The sequence below is a fragment of the Haliotis asinina genome, chromosome 7 (genome assembly GCF_037392515.1).
Source record: "Haliotis asinina isolate JCU_RB_2024 chromosome 7, JCU_Hal_asi_v2, whole genome shotgun sequence".
Lineage (NCBI taxonomy): Eukaryota > Metazoa > Mollusca > Gastropoda > Lepetellida > Haliotidae > Haliotis > Haliotis asinina.
Genome location: NC_090286.1, coordinates 57341455 through 57361974, shown reverse-complemented (window position 1 = coordinate 57361974; position 20520 = coordinate 57341455). Strand labels below are relative to the sequence as shown.

At 41.8% G+C, this 20520-nt stretch overlaps 1 pseudogene; it reads right to left on the bottom strand.

Moving 5' to 3' along the window:
* Positions 1-3433: 3433 nt before the first annotated feature.
* Positions 3434-13178, bottom strand: LOC137290280 (uncharacterized; annotated as a pseudogene).
* Positions 13179-20520: the final 7342 nt, after the last annotated feature.

Here is a 20520-nt window from a genome sequence, read left to right as displayed (position 1 = left end):
ACTACGGGAAATATTTAGAAAATAGTTTACAGTTGTGGTAACTAGAAATGGCTGTATGGTCCATGATCAACCAAACTAGAACTTCCACACATCAACCTACTCATTTATCTAACACTAATTGTGACTGGTCTAGAGAATGCTTTCACCCAGTGAATAAGGTCGTGTTTTTCTGATGGCAGAGACACTAAATGAATTAACAGTGACCACCAAGTCATTGATTACTTTCTTTTAACACCTTATCTCAATTTCCTATATTTAATACAGGGCTGATTACATGTTAATAGGGCCAACAACATTTTTTATGTGGTCTTCCTGTAATGTTGTAGGAGTTTCATAAACTGATTTTGAGCAGTGCGTTACTGCGTCTATCCATACAAGAATTAAACTGAAATTAAATTTTGTTGACTTGTTCATATTATTTCTTTTATTAGTGTGTTTCAGGAGAAGGACATGAATCGAAAAAAGACGCTAACCCTAACCCTGACCCTGCTCAGGGGGAGTTTAGAAAAGGGTGCCTAGGCCTGTTTTTGAAAATGTTCACGAGATCAAAAGTTTGATGTAGTTGGTTTTATATGTTGTCAGTAAAACATGACATTACCTGTTGACTCGCATGCTTGGCTGATTGCTGTTGATGCATTATTTACCATTTCTGCATCTTTAAAATGTCTGCTGTCAATGTCACGGAGGCAGGGGTGTTTCTGTACCTCAGTGATCAAGAATTCCTCATTTATTTGTGTTCTTGGCATCGTAAACGTCTGAAATAACACAATTTTGACCAAAACACATGTATATTCCAGACAAGCGGAAGAAGGAGATTCCCCAGTGCGTCAGCGCGTCAAGAAGCAAAAATCGCTTTTGGGGGGATTAAATATTTTTTGGACGCTGACGCCCTGCTTAAAAAGATTGGCACAAACTTGAAACAACTTTTGCGGTTTGTTTGAAAATGGCGTGACGCGCAGCGCTGCGTAAGCGCTTCTTGCACGGGAGGCCACATGTACAATATGATGTAATCCCAATATTGAATTCACTTGGTGATTGTATATGTCGGAGATCTTCAAACAAAGAATTCTAAAGTTCAATAGTACTGGGTGAAAATGTTTTTCTTGATAATCGGTATTGGTAACTCCTTCAACAATTTATCACTAGTGAAACTTTGTCAAGTACCGAATTCATATGTGCAGTCCAATTTGCGCCATTTTGAAACCATAGGCCCAAATGTTAGCGCTCGAAAATTATTTTTACATTGATAATCTAGTGCTTGTTAAAAACATTTTACTAACAGCACTATTTGGACATTTCCTGAAATTCATATCATTATCAATACCACATCGATGTATCTCACCTTCATACAAATGTTACTAATGTCACCAACTGAGCATTTCATCAAATCATCTAAAATATTCAAAGAATACCATATCAATGTACATTTATCTCACTTTAATACAAATTTCACGAATCTCACTTACTGAGCATTTTGTTGATACAGACTATGGATCACCTGGACTACGTGTTATCAAAACACTAACCCCAGTCAGCCAAGTCCCACTCTGGATATGTGAGAGACCAGTTATTGTTTTATTTATTGACCGAATCTGGCCAAGTGAGAGGACACCTATCGCAAACAGTGACCTACCGATATTATGCAATCCCCATTTACATGCATGTGTTATATCACCCACCGTGACGTACTAATGTTCAGTACGCCCAAAGGATGTTTCATCACTCTCTGTGACATTCTAGTGGCATGTAACCCTATTAATATACTAGTGTTATAATGGCCGCAATGACATGTATCAGTGTCATGAAAATAAGTATGCTGACTAGGGTTATAGCGCCCCTTCTGACAGATTTGTGTTTATCAACAAACTGTGAAGTGTAAGTGCAGTAATAGACCTACTGGGTCTACTGTGGCTCAAGTAACACACTATTGTCAGATCGTTCAGACTGACAGGTGACATGGCTCCCACTCATATACGGGTGGGACTATGCGCTCACACGTGTGTAACATCACTCCTGTCAAACGCCTCAAAGTGACACACATATTGAGTACCAAACGTTGCCTTAGACAGAACAGTGTTAGACATCTTCAAGTGCATACCGGTGTTTCATTATTACCCAGTGCCTAGATTTTCGAAGCTCTCTCAGCGCTAAGATTGTCGTTAGTGTCATACATTAACTTACGACTATCTTAGCGCTGAGAGCGCTTCGAAAATCTAGGCCCAAAATACGACAGTGGTTCCGAACTATCCAATACATAGAAGTGTTACATATCTCCAAGTGCATACCCGTGTTTCATTACTATCCAGAATATGACAGTATTCATAATTATGTAGGACACAAAAGTGATGCATAGCTTGCAGATATCATACAACAACCAACAACTAAAACAGCTTAATAGAACTCCTCGGGACCGACCAGTGGTATGGAACTCTTCAGAGCATACCCAATGCGACAGTAACTCTACGGAGAAAGTCACGTGGAGCCTCGGGACATACCAGTGTTACATAATACACAGTTACAGTTACATATCGCCCAAGGTAAAACCGAGTCACAAAGTTTCAGTGCCTACTCATACTACATAACAAATAGGACATACAATTAATCGTAACAACATGTTTAGGATGTGGCATAGATGCAAGTCTTATTTATCTCCCCTGGACTTGCAGTGTTATCCCTGGGACATATCCTGTTGCAGAACTCCCAAGGACATACCCGCGTTACGTAACTCCCTAGGACGGCATACAATGAATCTTCTGGGCATACGACTCCTTGAGGCATACCAGTGCTACATAACTCTCCAGTACATACATATATTACATAACTGCCTACCACGAAATCCTCTAGGACATACCAGTGCTACATAACTCTCCAGTACATACATATATTACATAACTGCCTACCACGAAATCCTCTAGGACATACCAGTGCTACATAACTCTCCAGTACATACATATATTACATAACTGCCTACCACGAAATCCTCTAGGACATACCAGTGCTACATAACTCTCCAGTACAGACATATATTACATAACTGCCTACCACGAAATCCTCTAGGACATACCAGTATTCGATAACTAAGTTGGACATTCTAGTGTTACATAACTCCCAAGGTCCTGGCAGAACTCTCCCGGAAAGACCAACGCCACATAACTCCCCTGGACCTTCCAGTATTCATTGATTTCAGTGACATGTGACCATGTTACGTCATTGCCAATGATGACGGGTGTTGTCAATCAATCTCAATGCCTTCCCACGTTGTAACAGTGTCGGTAGTGATAATTATGTTGCAGCGGAGAAATGTTTGAGTTGTGTAATGGACTGCCACTTGGCATTCACCGCGTGCCTTAATTGTGAAGGTACACCAAGGCAGCCGCAGTGAACACAAACAGGTGCCCTTTATTGTTTCCTAGTTCCGTATCCCACTGTCCGCTTCTGCCTAACCTAGCCTCAGTTAGTCAGCTTTGTTCCTCTCAGATTTATATGGAAATGATCCCAGTCTTCTTCATTGATGCCTTCAAAGAAAATACAGACACAATATCATTAGTGGTTAAATAAAAAAAATCACATTTCGGATCACGCGTTATTGGACTCAATGGAGCTATGAGTACATGCTTTCTTTCCGGCAGAATTTCTGCATAACTTTGGAAATCTTGAATTTCGACTATAGCAATGCGACATTTGATAGCGAATAGTTAAAAAGCAAACAAACACATATGAGGGTATACGCGAAAGATGAAAGTGTCAGGGTGATTGTTGTTGACAGGGTGGATGGTCGCGTGACGGTGGGCGCTCTGGATAGGGTGGACAGTGGGTAGGGTGGATGGTGTGTAGAGGGTGGATAGTTGGGTCAGGGTGGGCGTTGTTAATTGGGTGGACAGTAGGTCAGGGTGGCTAGTGAGGACAATATGGATCAGGGTGGACGTCGTGCTTAGGACGACCTGTGGATGGTGAGGAGGGTGAGGTGTTGATGTGGCAATTGTGAACATTGGGCTCAGGGTGTGTATTGCTGACAGGGTGGATAATAGTTAACAATAACAGTTTCGTTGGTGTAGTTTGAAGGGGATAATAGTTGCCCATCAGCTTTCACCCGGTTCAAACATTGACAGACTTCGCCGGAATGTCTTATTATATACACTCTGGAATTATAAGATAATATCTGAGCGGGCGACATCTCTCGGCCTTCGATCAGATAGTTTCGACATCACTCAGCACCAAGGCAGTCAGCTCCACAGATTCCTTTTTCTCTGTGGGCGGCCGCGACTTGCGAGAGCTTTCTATTCTTGGGTCCGAGCTATTTTTAACAGTCAAAGTCTTACTTCCATTTCTTCGTTGCTGAAGTGTCAAAATGGTGCACTGGCTTTAAGCCTTGGATTGTGGCGGTATGCAAAGTCTTTATCAATTTCGTCGTGTTAAGGGCAGAATCAATCGAAGCAAAAATGTTTTCTCCGCCCAACTGCCGCCACTGACATTTAGTGAATCACCAGAATGCACGGAACCGCCACGGTTAGTCCTCGGAGCAAAGCTGGTTAACTTCTTTCGCATAAAAATCGATATTAGCTGGTATTTATTGACAGTTTCATTATGATAGTATAATCCTATACAGCCTGTAGCATACATTAGATTGCAACGTTTCTTGCCGATAACTGGAGCCATGAAGTACAGCCATAAAGCGGAGGCCTCAGAGAATGTGGAGCCACTATATGTAGCAAAGAGCGTTGACAGGGAGCCACTTAATGACAGACAATGTGAAGCCCCCGAACGACGTGGGCCAAGTGTAAGGCTATACATTTCGTAGACCTTGTGACGATGTGGAGCCGCTGTATGGCGTACAATGAGGAGCCCCCGTTACATGGAGCCTCCAAGCGATTTGCAGAGTCACCGCGTGATATACATCGTCCCAAGCGGAATGTGCGGGTACTGAGGCACTTTAATATAACGACTGTAAGGAAACTAAGACATGGGGAGCCATTCTCATTCCGGAGCAATTATTTTTTAATAGTTACTATAGGAACGTTCAGCTATGACGTTATTTCGGGGTTATCCAAGAGCAGCGTAACTGATATATACAGATATTCACAATCAGGAAAGGCTGTCACTGCGTCATGGGGTCATCCAATGCGTCATATTAAGTCCTTATCGGGATGTGGAGCCACTTCGTCATGTTGTGTCATTCCCAGGATGTGGAGCCCATGCGCCGTGCTACGTCAGTAATAAGAACTGGCACTACTAAGTGTCATTAATGGTATGGATTCACTACCGCAAATTGACGACATTAACAGATCGTGGAGTCACTATGTCATACTAAGTGTCATTAACTGGAAGTGAAGTTATTTCGTCATACTAGGTTTCATTATCAGAAAAAGAAGTCACTTCGTCATGCTGAGTGTCATTAAAGGACCAAGAGCCAAAGTAAGTATTAGGATATAGATCTTTTGCGTCATACAGAGAATCATTAGCATCCCTTCGAGGCACTGAGTTGGCATTACCAAGACACCGAGGCACTGTGTCATATCCCTCATCACTGCGCAAGAGCAGACACCGCAACTGACCGAGTATCACTAATTGACCGAATTAAGATAAATATGTTAGCTTTAACTGAAAATGTTCAATTAGTCTTTGCAACTGCAGCACAGTTTCTCGACTTTTAAACTTTTCACATCAATTGCACCCAGTGAAAACTACAGATTACGAAAGACATACCACATGTTACCTATCCAAACACTAACGCGTATGGTGTGTGTAAGGTTACACAGTGAACATAACGTTGTGTTTGTTACTTTGACTGACAGAGTCAACCTTCACTGAGGCACTTGTACTTCAACTTGACCATCATTCACAAAAACCTGAGCTTATTCCCTATCGTGAGCCACTTAAATCTAATGCTTTGGCGCTGTTTCAACAGGAATGTGATATGAGGTCTGTCAAACATTCTGACGAGTTTCAATACGTTCTAAGTTGATCTGACAATCAATGTGCGGTTCCGCGCTGTGCCGAGCAGGTTAAAGCAGAACAGTGTCGAAAAACACGTCTGCTGCTGTTATTTAATTCCATGGCAGGAGAACAATGTCATCCGTCTTACCCTTTGTCATCTGATACAATAGTACATGCCGAAAGACAGGATGGAATGAAATAGGATTAACAAATGCAATGACACTATATTGGAGATTCCACTTGACAGTCTTTGATTGATACAGGGATAGTGTATAGAGATTGGAGAGGCGCTAACAACCACTAAAACACTGAGGAACAATCACTAAAGAGCTGATAGCAAGCATTGAACGACTCAGGAATATCGTCCAATGAATGAAGAGGAGTTGACCATCACTGAATGACACGGGAATATCGTCCCATGACTGAAGAGACGCTCACATGCATTGATTAATACAGGTATGTGATCCAATGGCTAAAGACACTGACAATCACTGAGAAATACAAACCAACGTTAAAATGCTAGATGAGGCGGTGATAGCCACAGAGTGAAGCAAAGGAAAAATGGCAAAAGATGCGTCGACAACTATTGATAGAAACAGTACAAGGTCAAAATGACAGACCAGCCCAAAACCAGATTGGTACCTGTCCAAAAAGACCCAAGTTAAAATGACAGAAGAGACGTGACAATGACAGACCCACACAGATCTACGTTAAAATAACTGAAGAGATGCTGACAATCACTGCGTAATGTAGAGCTACAGTAGGGTGTTGGACAACCACAGAGTGATTCTGAGCTACGTTAAAATGTCTGAAGAGACGCGGGCGGTCAAGAATGAACTAAGCACAGCTTACTCTTCACAATTCCTCGCGTGCACCCTGGCTCGTATGGAGAGCACTCGAAGGACCAGTTTTCTCAACCCCCCGTGCAGGTGCGCCATTAACAAGAAAAGAGGTGCGCCTGCACGAATGGTACCAATCAGTCACCTGTTCCAGCCGAGTCTATCAGGCCGCAATCAATAATGTGTCGCAAAGGATGGCATGTCAATTTCGTATTAATCAAAGGTAATTTACTAACCATGAGTATGGCTTGGTTCACGAGGAAGGGTTAGCAAGCTAGCCGTGCACACGTGCAAAGCAGTAATGGTAAGGAGGTTCTGTCAAACGGTATGCAGACTGGACTTTCAAACGTGTATATGTGTAGTAGTAAAGAAGGATGGCGAGCGGACCATTCGCACAAACGTATGATAATGGAATAGTAAAGATGGATGATTGTTCAGACACTGGCGTTTTCCGCTGACAAAGTACATGCATTGTATGTGACGTGATCAATGGCGGGTTCATCATCGTCATCAGATGTCGTAAAGTAGTACCCTCAGAAGATGTAGTAGAGTAAAAGTGACCATAATGATTACACTAGCAATAAAAGGCCGGCATTTCAGTTCTGATAATTGGATCTACACCAGGATAATTAGCATCCTTACTGGCAGTGGTATTGATTCCAGATACCAGAGGTGGGGCAAGAAAATTGTAGAGAGATGTGGGCATGCCTACACGTATCAGCATCCGTCAATGTGGTGGCTGGGAATAATAGATCAGTCGTGATTTCTCGGAAGGCGTACTGAAGCTTTCGGAATTAGTTTGACGACATAGTGTATCTGTCGTCATGGCGGGATGTGAAGGTCATCATTGTTGTGGCCGAGCTGTACCGTCTGACTGTGACGTATTTACAGGCTCTCATGACTTCATCTCATCATGGGGATGTACGGTCATTGTTGTGACGTAGGTATTAGGGCCGTCACGGTTATGACGAGGCTGTGGAGGTCGTCACGGATGTGACGCTAATGCACCGCCCATCATGGTTGTTTCGGGTATGTAATGACGTCATGGTTCTGACGTACGGGCCTTCGTGAATGTAGGAAGGGTAGTGTTTTGTATTTAGTCATGAGTGGAACAGGATACAGCACCTGTCTTCACGGGTTCAACGGTAAAGTGTACCTGTCGTAATGGTTAAAATAGGGGAAGTATATTGCGCCCCCATTGTACAAGAATCGTGACCGATCGCCAAGGATGTAATAGTGTACTAGCAACGTGGATCGGAAAAGGTAATCTACCGTCATCTTAGGTGAAACAGGGTAATTTAGCATTCGTTAACTGAGACTGAGTTGATACTGTGATGCTGTAACTTGCCTGATAATGGTTGAAACAATAATACATATTTGAAGAATTACGTGAGACTGATGTTATTCAATACATATCAATGAAACATATGTGACAGAAATATTTTTCATACAAACCATTATTCGAAAACATGAGCCACTGCACTTTGTGACTTTTGTCAGTGACCTTGAAAGAACCGACGGCATGCAAGAAACCTATGGTTCAAAACCAAGAACTGCGCTTGCTATGCCTCTTCAACTGCAGCTGACACTTAATAAAGTTCGACATAAGATGACCGGCCGTTACACTGTAGCATTCAAAGTAGATATGTCAGCGCTGCAAATTAGATGTTAATTGAAGACCGCAGTTGAACAAAGCATTTTGCCCCTCCTCCAAGGTTCAGTCCCTCCATCCCCCTCCACTACCAATCCCCTCTTGTCACCCATCAGCTCCGGCTTGGCTGTCATCTACACAAGTACATCTTTACGGCGATCAATACCAGCTTTCATTGTGTCAGCACTTACTCCATTGATAACTCTGTGATCAATACATAGCCGCATCTTAGTGCCAGTAACGTCACAGCATTACGATTAACCATCCAATTGTTTCCACTCGCCACGTGCCCCTCCATTTCACACAAAGGAGCACCCCTGTTTCTGTCCATTATAGCAAATATGGGCACAAAATACAATTAAATTTGATTGCTATTGTTAAGGAATAATTCAGGATGCTGATCACCATGGCAACCACTGGAGACGTGAGTCACTCGAGTTCATTGAGTTTTGCAAAACGAGATCTGTTCGGAGTTCAATTACGGCTCATGTTGAGTCTAATGCTGCGGATTGCTTCGGAGAAATGAACGAGATGAATAATGGGGAAATATTGATGCTAGAAATAGTGGGGAGAGCAAGACAGGGGTGAGGATGATGGGGATACAGAAGTGGACAGGGGATACTAGTCGATTTATGGGGACAATGGACCAAACAGTACATGGGTACATCGGGCTCTGTGGATAGTGAAATAGGTGTGATCACAGTAACGTTTAGAGAGTAACGTTTCTTATCAACCGTTTATGAAAAATATATATTTTCAGACACGAGAACAATGACAAGGAAAAGCATATACCCTACGATAATATCAAGCGGATGTTGTATATATAATGTCTAGTAAAACATCAAGGAATATTGGGAGAATCTTTAAAAATATTCCCCACCGGCGATATTTTAACGACTGACAATGCATGATGACGTCATAACAGCGTCATACAGTAAGTTGTCCTATGATGCAATGACTGCGCTCTTTCTTCAATAAATAGGAATATAATTTTATATGATCCAGAAGATGTAGTATCTAAAAACAGCGAGAAAATACAGGATGGTTGGTGGCGCGGCGGGACTGCCGTAGAGAAAAACATGGTGGGGCGACTCTGGATAACGTTCCAAGGATAATAATGGGTAAGAATATAGGGGTCAGTTTATAAGCGAGAATAATAAATTTGTTGGAAAAACGCTTATGGTACGTTTTCCTTAAATGTGTGATTTCGTTTTGATTGTTGGAAATATTTGATTTTCTGTTTGTTTTCTTGTATTGTTGTTTTTGCTTTATGCATTTTGTCCTCATGTGCTTAACTTTGTTTTGCTTTGTTGTTCTTGTAAATGTGTTAGAGGACATGATGCTTCGTGTGTTTAGTAGTGAGAGAAATGTAGACAGTCACGTGAGACCAAACGGAGTGAGAGACATAAGAAGTAGAGTTATCAGTGGGAATGTTAAGAGATAGAAGATAGTCCAGAATCTGTAAGTCCATAGGGGCGCACCATCAGTCAATACGGAGCCCAAACCTATCCCTATGTACGTGTGACGCATGCTCCTGTAAGTAACAATAGCCTGATGTCCACTGACCGTATCGTTACTACCATTGGGTCCACTGATGGTCAGCGTGAGTTGTTCTCTGGTAACCCTTGTGATGTGACTGGTCAGTCCACCGCAAAGCATGCAGGGCCTCAGGCAAGGAGTTGGTAGCAGATCGGGGATGAAGAAAGCAGATGCATAGATGGGTATTGTTACGGGAAACACCCCACAAATTGTTAAATACCCAGCTGAAGTGTTGTGATGAAAGTTTCCAAAAAAGTTCATAAATACACGCAGGTTGTTGGGACAGAACGCAGGTTGTGTGCACAGAATGCTGGGGAAGTCAAAGGGTCAAGGTCGACTACGAGACATACTAATCATATATGTTATATCAGTGGTCATGAATACCGTAAATAATTATTAAAAGGCACAAGCAAGTGCATTGGACAGCTCCTGCAAGATCCCCAGTAGAGGCTAAACGCCTTTATTCTCCCTATTGAACCTAGGACCTCCGCCATTACGGACATTCTCTGCAATTACCCTAAGGCGGCGAGGGTGCAGAAATTTGATTATCCAGTTAAACGAAGGACCAGTAGTCCCAGGAAACACATAAATTGACTTGGGCGAAGTGCGCATGCGCACGACTCAGTGTGCCAGGCAGTAATGACAAACTGCGTCCCAGCAGGAAATGATTGTACGCGCATGAATAGCTGGCTTAATGACAAAAATCAGAACCTCAGAACATGCGGAACGAAACCTCACGAGACTTCCCGATACAGACCACGACTTGGAACCAGCGTCATGGACGTTACTGACAATGCACGTCTTCACTGTATATATGACCTTCCCCATATGGGTAGTTGAGAACATATATTCACAGAGAAACAAGTGATTTCGAAAATAATGGAGAGATAATTGCGATTCAGATGAAAACATTTCAGCTATATAATATTCAGCATCAAGCTAGACATTCCGCAATTTCTGCATTTGCTTCACCACATTAATAGACTTTCAATTATTTGAAATAATTATTAAATAATTATGAACGACTATCTGTGCTTAATAAGTGATAGTCTAGAGATAAATATTTAAAAAATGGAATAAATATTTAAAAAATGAAATAAATATTTTAAAAATATTCTTTGGGTATCATCTCTGCCATAGGCGTCAAGTAAACCGGGCCATCATACACCATCCCCCTCATTTCTCAGATTACAGTCACTACCGCCCATGTCTCGTCAGCCCGACCCCACTTCCACCCCCCTCACTTCTCACATTTCTATCAGGATATCGGGTGATCAATTTTAATTCAACTACAACCTCAGCTTTCGTGACCTAGGACTACAGTAGGCACAGTGGAACTGTGCACGCATACCGATCTTTCATCACGGAACAAGTCACACGAACAGACCGTTCCATATCTTCTGACTAGTGTTGAGGTGCGAATAGGCAAGGTCTGTGCCAATTATGGCAGATCTATGTTAATACGCCATACCTTGATATAAAGTGATCAGTTAAATGGGTGACGTTCGCAAGACTTACCGTTCGGTTGTCCACGCTGACGCTGACATCTCCACTGTAGTTGATGCTGACTTCGTATCTGCATCCCGACAGTAAACATTCCTACAACAAAACACCATGGTTATCTTCCTAACTAGTCGCTATAGTGCTCTAATCCACCCAGTGTGGACTAAGCAGGAGATTGACTACGTGATCTATAATCATCTCATCCCAGGCCGGAGGCACCGGAGACGTGTCCACTCCACTGACGGCGAGTGCCACCCACTTCTGAGGAGCATGTCCAGAGCCTCGATTATAAAGGGTGAGTGACCACTGTCCATCTCTCGGCCATCCGGTGAATCTAACAAGACAGGAGGTCATTAGGGAACCGCGCCCAGCACAGATGTGGGCAGATCAATTATGAAATGACCCATTGTTTCTGGGACCAGTGTTTAATTATGCACGATGGAATTTGACGATATTGGAGACCTGCCCCTATCGCGGCTCAGTGCTGTTGGCCATTGTTAGGCGTCGAGCTCTGAAGATTAATATCGATCGATCGTTCGTCCCTCGATGTGTCCGGTCGTCATGACGCAGGGTCCTCAGCGCTGTCACTGGACGCCGTCAGTGTAACGTACTGGCACTACTGACTTCAGAGTGGGTAGAAATGGGGTCTTTTGTCCGAGTGAACAGGGACAAGATGAGGTCAATCTATGGTCAGATTTAGAACTCGCGTCTATGGTATCAACACACTCACAACACATTATTCAATGTTATCAACTGATTTAATTTACTGTCAACATTGGAGTAGAATTTCACAATACAGACGTTACCCTAGAACCAGGGAGAGGGTGGAACATATCACAGGGGATTATTTGATACCTTATGATGGTGAGATGGTACCACCTACGATCTGAAACTCTCAACAGCCTCTACCCGCACAGTCTCTGTGAGATCAATACCTACGCTATAACATTGCTTGTGTTTCAATACGGCAACACCGAAGCGCAATCTCAGTTATCAATAGCCTCATTACTATTCACCGCTTAAACAAAGGCATTGATTTTTGAATGAAGGACTCGTTATTCGCCTGTGTTATGGTATTATGGAATAGGCTATGACGCTAAAAATTATAATGATGTCAGACGTCAAATTCCGAAACGGTGGTTTTGTTTTTCAAAAATGTAAGAACATATTGGATTTCAGGACAACTGTCTGTGTGTAGCCTCTCTCCAGAAGTAACATAATTAGGACGTAGAGATCCTAGCGTGCTGTCGATAGAGAGATCACTCTAATGACCATCCAGCTCTACAACAGTTATCGATGCTTGGAGTGAGATTGTGCCCGCTTATTGACCGTTATTGTCGGCGAACAATGGCTGCCGCCTCGCACCAGTGGGCATCAGCTAGCCGAGATTGGGAATCAGATCACACACAGAATTATTAATATAACCCGACTACATCAACCTCACCTGTCATCGACGATGCTGTCCAAACTCCCTTGCCGTTGATCGGTGTTGTCCATGCTGGTCGAAGGCCTCCTGAGGAAGAGATCGCTGCCGCTCTGTGAGACGGAATGTATGTAACCTTGGCAAGGTGACCGTAGTCGGCCGGTACCGGCTGCCAAAGCGCCAAGGAGCGACGCCAGTCGACTCCAGCATCTTGCACTTCAAATACAGTCAAGCAAAGGTCCGGCCATACGGTTCCTGAAAACTCCTTCATCAGAGAGTCAACCCTCATCTCCGAGTCTGTCAGTGTCACGCCAGCGACATGGGGTGTACAGGAATCTAGGGTGTCGGGGAAAAACCGGGAGGGACGGGTAGCCGAGCGTCTCTCGATGCTGCTGCACAAGAATGCCAGCCATGGCTCCCTCCCGCACCCGCATGCCTTCACTGCCTCTCTGCCAAGTCCCAGGGTCGATATGCGCAATCGTCAGTCGTATCCGATTGGCAGAGGCTTCTGCATGAATAATAGATGAATTAGGGCCATGGCAGGCGAGCCGAGGTCCTCGGCAGGGGCTTTAAATAAGATAACGACTGCATTGCTCCATCGCGAAGCCTTCAAGGTACTGCCACATCCTTACCGGGATGTTGCCATGTTCCTCACTGATGAGGATGTCCTCCGCCAAGAGTGGACGCGAGGGTGACCATCGTTGTGGGCTTTTCTGGCATGTTCTCCCCACCTCCCGCCTTATCCACTTACCAGTCTGCAGTTAATGCCCGCCTCACAGTGGGGATAGGAATACAGACACTTCTGCCAAGTCCCTTCTTCAATCGATATGGCCCGTTCATTAAAAATGCACACATCTTGGCCCGTGTTGCGAAGCCTGTGGGGCTAATCTCCCTCGAACCTCGCCGATACACTTCACTGGCCTAATCAGCCAACAGACATCCACAATCAATTCCTATTACCAAACATGTTTCTATATTCACAAATGACGCCTGTTTGTGTATTTTATATCTATATTTGGGCATACTGAGTATGGTAATATCATGAAGGTTCTGTATAGCCATTCATGTATTTAACTAATATATTCTAAGGCTAGTTACTACATAATTCTTGATTCTGGTGTCTGTTGCAAATGTTTTCTTGCATACTTCTCCAAAAGCTATAGAGATTTTGGGGACTTTCAGTGGTATTCATCTCTGCAATTACCCTTATCATATACCCACACGGCACTTCCTATTTCCACACGGTTAGTTTTCCTGTGGATGCTACTGTATCATTATGCTGCGGTGTCTGTTATGTTGAGGATTTAGCAGGCGCGATGCCAGGCGGGGCTATACTTAGATTCTTGTTTCGAATTAAGACTGTGCATGATATCGACCTGGTTTGCCAAGCTGCTGTGTGGTCTTGCCATTTTGTGAGTGCTGCCATCTAGCGGGAAATTTCGCTCATCACAGACCCCTGCCTATAATAAAAGTTCTCATCAATGAGATTTTGCATCTGGATGGCGCCGTGCAATGAGAGTTGCATACTTACCGATCATCTGAGGTAAATCACGTATAGGCCAATATCAAACAGAAATCTTGAAATTCCCCATACTCACAGAGAAAACCGGGAACCTTCCATTAAATCCACAACGCTCGAGCATGTGCGCGTCACAGTAATGTGATATTATGTAGTATGATATGATAGAGACACGTTTCAGAGGACGATCAAAAGTCCCAAGAGGGTTCAAGAAACAACAAGCCGTACTTCAATGGCATTGATGGTATGTGGATATTTCTAGTTGCAGCAAGGGTTTGGAGGTTTTGAAGCCAATAATGTCGTCGGAAGACAACACGTCTCTGAACACAGTGCTATGGAGCTTCAGTTATATGGCAGTGGGTGTTACACAATGGCTAATGAGTGTGTATGTCGCTAAGTCAACTCAACCATGTGTCAGTGTGTATAGTACAATGTCATACCATGACACTCTAAGAACACAACCATGTTGTAATATTTATGACACAATATCATGCAGTGTCCATGACGCATTTCCAACTCAACCATGTGTCAGTGTGTATCACGTCGAACCACTGTAAATGACGCTCTAACATCACAACGTAAACATTTGAAACAAAAATGAGAATAGCACTCCAAGTCAGTTTGCACCAACGTACGATACAAGCTAAATTATGCTGCTGCAACACAACAACAATGACAATTTCACTATATAACAGCAACACACAGGTACACGGCAATGTTGCTTGTGCTGAAGGTACATGATTGTGAGGAAACGATTGTAGTACGACACGAACGCAAGTATAAGACAATGATCACTGTACAACATGAATACAACTTTTGGCAATGTTCACAGTTATGAAACAAAAGAACACCGTAGTAAGTTTTATGGTTCGAAACTGGACCAAGAACGTTTACTATCCTACATTTATATGAAACCACAGATCAGAGAATAACCATCGTACCATATGTACACACCTACGTGACAATATATATTGTACTGTATCATCACACATAGCTTGCGGTGTTTTGCGCTACATCTACAAATATGTACAACCCCTATGACAATGTTTGTGGGAATATATCTGTAACTCATCTGACAATTTTAAAGGAACTCTATCAACACATGTATCTGGGATTGTTAATAGTGCCATATTTACACACCAGTCTGACAATAATTGTGGGTATATACATGCATCCATTTCAAAATGTTCATGTTACTATAGTACCCCACATTCTGACAATGTGTTGTATCTTATATTACACACTTATCTGAGCATGTAAATGGTACTGTATCAACAGACCCACTGGCATATAAAAAAGATCGCTGATCTGTCAACGTTTAGGATTCTAGATTTTGGCTTTGCCTTGATTTTGCTCACAATTTAGGGATAGAAAATATGAAGGTTTAATTGAAAAAGTACTCGTCATATTCAGCATTGACGCATATCTACAATTTAAGTTTCACACCAAGTTCGTATGATTGATAAAGGAAAGAGCATACTGTTACATTATGTCAAGCATTTGTCGTATGTGCGTTATAACCAATGGTCGTTTATGAGAAGTTAACACGCCTTACATCCACGATACCGTACCTTTCTATTATATGCAAAGATAAAAACATTTACCTCCACAAAACTGTACCTTTTCATCATATGAAAGGTTTACCATTCTCAATTCCGCTAAAATGAACCCTTTCCTTACATACAAAGTTAACAACACTTGTCTCCCAAATACTGTACCTTTTTACTATATGCAAAGTCTAAAATGCACCCATTTCTTTATATGCAAAGATAACAACATTTGCCTCTAAAATATTATACCTTTTCCTTATATTCAAGTTAACATGATTTACTTCCACTCTAATTTGTACCATTTCATCATAGGAAATGTATATTTTATTTACAACCGGGAATCGTTCCACTCTGCTTTGCCTACTGCGATTCATCCTGCCTATAATGTGTTAAAAGAAAATTAAACACATTGTAGTTTACAATAAAACAAAACGCATGACAAAACTGCACCTATAGGGCTAAATATGTTGGAAAATTTAAATACTGTTTATATAACTAAAACTGCGTGACTATCTAGTTTCTGTCAGTCACACTGCTAAAGCATGCACATGATACATTAGTGCAAAATATGACGATATGAGAATAATCTTGACAATCTCTGATCACGATCTGACTTTAGTAAGCCTCTGAGCGTATCCACAGAAAGCAATATCACCGCCCAATGCCGTAATGACGTCGTTAGTGCTTGACGTCATGTCATGCCAATTGTTGTCGCGCGCATACACGATCTCTTCTCCATATGGTCAAATTAAGTGGATGACGTTTATAAACAGCAAACAATGACAGGACACGCTTCCTGGACACCGGTCATTACCCATCCTGCGATGTTAAGTGGTTTAAATTGACTACATTTCAAATTTCCTTATGAAATTAATGCCATACCCCATAATTCGCTATACATACATCAATTTTCAAAACTCAGTCTCTTCATTAAACAAACTTATACATAGCTAATGTTGCTTACAACAGTATGCATTTATGCAATTTTCACATAATGCATTTAGTGCACATGTTGTTTTTTAATCAGCTGAGATTTTCAACTCAGAAGACACAAAAAATACGATAACCTAACCTCACGGTTTTCGTAACGTAATCGATACGACTGTAAAAATTAACATCGGATGGAAAGAAGCTTAAGCTCAGCTCAACCGAATTCCTCTACCAGAACATATAGATTTATCCAAAATATATTGCAACATAATAATTGCAGTTCTAAACAATTCGTCGTACGTAGACCTTTCCGCTATTTTGATTGAAACAATTACGAATAAAATAACTCAAGATTGAATAGCATTATATATCACCGTAAGGAAACACAGCATTTAACAGAACAGATCAGTTTGTATTGAGGGAGCTGAGATATTCTTTTGTTGTTCGTTTAAATATGAATTTCTATAGTGCTATGAAGTATTAATCTTACTGTAGAACCATAAACTGTATCATAATTCGTTTATCTACTGTTCTTTACTAACAGTTGTCAAGATCACATTATTTGCAAATTTCTTTTCCGTCAATTTAGGAGTTAATCAAATAATGTGCACTTATTTTCTCACATCGCCAGTATATTTATTACAAACACATAAAAAGCGCGATGTCATATTACTTCACCTGCCATAGTTTGGTGTGGAATTCTGAAGGAATTTTCAAGTAACGAAATTCTTGTTTCACTCACTTAATATCGGTCGATTTCCACTGTCATATTCTATCACCATCAACAAAGCGAAGACTCCTATAAAATAGGCCCATCTTTCCTCAATCTTAAACAATCAGTGATGTTCCCAAAAACGATCAAGATCTGGCATTTATTGTAGTTACTGAAGAGAACGGTTCTCCTTCAAGTAACAAACTTCCACAAACACCATTTCTTTTCGAACATCACAGGGTACTTCCTATAGCATATTCAAACATAGTTTCAAGTCTGAGTCAAACAATCAAAGGGCCTGTCAAATAACATATTCCATCAATTGATCTTTGTTCAGACTTTGAAAGAACATTTCATATATCATATTAAAACATGATACCCTTCCCATGACAATCAAACGACATGTCAAATAAAATACTGAAACAATGAATCCTTCATCGAACAATAAAAGGACATGTCACACAAAAAATAATCAAACAATGAAGTCTTTCTTTGACAATCAATGTACATGTCATGTACAATATTATAAAACAATGAACCTTTCTCAGACAACCAAAGGACGTGTCAGATAAAATATTATAACGCAATAAATCCTTCATCGCACATTAGAGGTCATGTCATATAAACCATAAAACACAATGACTCCTTCTTCGATAAAAACAAAGGACGCGTCTCTTAAGATTTAATTCTTCACTGCTGGAAAATCAAAGCGTGTATCTAGATTTCAGTAAGACATTTTTCCTAAAACAAGTAAAAAGACTTTTTTTCAACATAGCATCCTTCTTCACACAAGCATCAATCAATGATTCATTCCCGTCGTAAAAATGTATGTCATATTCGTACATGTCACATTTCACGGATATTGGACCTTGACCACTGTTTTACAAACAAGTGAAATCCACAGCGACATAAGGACCCCATGCGTCGTTGACATTTTAAGAAGTGATACAAAGAGTACAAGTCAAAATAATGATCGACATGTGACGTCATTTATGTCAAATTTACTTCACCTTACCATTTAACGCCTTCCAGGGTCTTTTGGTGTTGCAAACTTGATCTAACAACAATTGAGTCTGAGTATTCTGATGTTTCTTGAAACTGTGGCAGAAACAGTATGCCCAGTTGTGTCTTAAAGGCTTTAAAATGTAAAATGTAAGCAAAACGGACCGGAACTGCTGAGATATTACTCCACATAAATGCAGAGTTGACAATAATTATTTGGAACTTTCCTGAGCTGACCGTTTTGTCATACAATCTAGTAGAGTATGTTTTGTCACTTTGATCTGAAAAAGGCACGACCGTCTCTCCGGTCTCGTTTACTTTCAGTTCTTGTGGATAGATCAGATAAACAAAAGGGCTATTTATTTGCCGCTTGTTAGAAATGTCAGATGGTCGATATACCTGAAGTTTACGTTACGTTTCCTTGCTAAATGTCTGTGTTTTACTTTGCTAGTTCGAGCAGAAATTCGGATTGAGATACATTGACAAACTCATCAACAGGGAAGAAGATACAACTGGTTCTTGTCTAAATGTCTTCCAGCCAAAGTTAATTAGATGCTGTTAATGGTGCAATCAAGCATTTCACAATGTCGCTTTCACGTTTGGCAGATTCTGATGAGCGCTTAGATTATTATATAACTGTATCCATTGTCACCGCGTTTTGTACCAGAGTACAGTGAATGACATTTCTCTTTGAGTTTGTCACGTGGGACATTGGAATCAAATACATTGGCTATCATTCAGTGAGAAAAAACAGCGACGTAATGTCTGCAGTGTATTATGTTCAACATTTTACCTCTCCTCTATGGATATTCAGACTGGAAACACCGACATTTATACATCCATTTCGCAACATTCTTCAGACAACCCGGGGCTATGGCAAAACAGATATAGTCAAACTGCTTTTGAAACAATCAAAGGTACTGGGCATACATATTTCATCACCTGATACTAAGTAGGTAAGCGAGGATAGCAAGATTCAGGACACACCTCTGGACAATGCTGGGATGTTATTTTGCTGAGTCAAAAGACGCCATAATTCTCCTTTTTTTACTCATATTATACTTGTGGGATTTGAAGTGACTCTGATAAAATAGAACTGATATATCAGATCATAAGAAATGGGGAAACGAGTTGCTCTATCGCGCATATGGCCGATGTTAGCTATGGGTGGAGCTAAGAGAACTGTTCATTTTTAATTTCGATATGTTGTATCTGGCGTTGAGGAATGGAGCCCACACGCGATTCAGAACATGAGTTATGTGTATTGGGATCCGGCCGAGCCAGGCTATTCATTAGTTTGCGTTATGTCAGCTGTTGTGATGAAGGAGCCCCAACACCGCCGCCTAAAGCTGCCTCATGCTTTGTTGTTCTACCAGAAATTGCAGTGTGTCTTCGAACCGACGGAATTGCTGATTTGGGAGAAGCGTTTTCTCCAACTGCTGGAACTAACTACTCCCCCTTCCAGTCCGCTCCCCTCCCGTCCTCACCAGCGTCCCCCGTCACTTCACTACATGCCTGTGCAGGACAGGGGACGAGGACTGAGATAACGAGATGACGACCACCAGGACAGATGGGGGAGACAGAAGAAGGAGGGGAGGGGGGTGGCAAACGACAGGGGGACACAGTCGGGAGGGGGTTAGGCGGGAGTGGTTTGGATAAGAGGATTCCTCATCATTACCGACTTACAGAGCTGATGGTAATTACCCAAACAATAGCACAAATACCCAGCCTGACTTGACAGGGAAAGAACGCAAAACAATCAGGATTGAAATATGGCGGAAATCTCATGATGACCTTGATATGACCTCTGATGCCTTTACCAGCGTCTGCAACGACGAAGATGCCGTTGCGATATATTACCGAGAAACATGGGACATTGTGGTAATATCAAAATGCAAACTGTTCGTGTTGGGGAGAT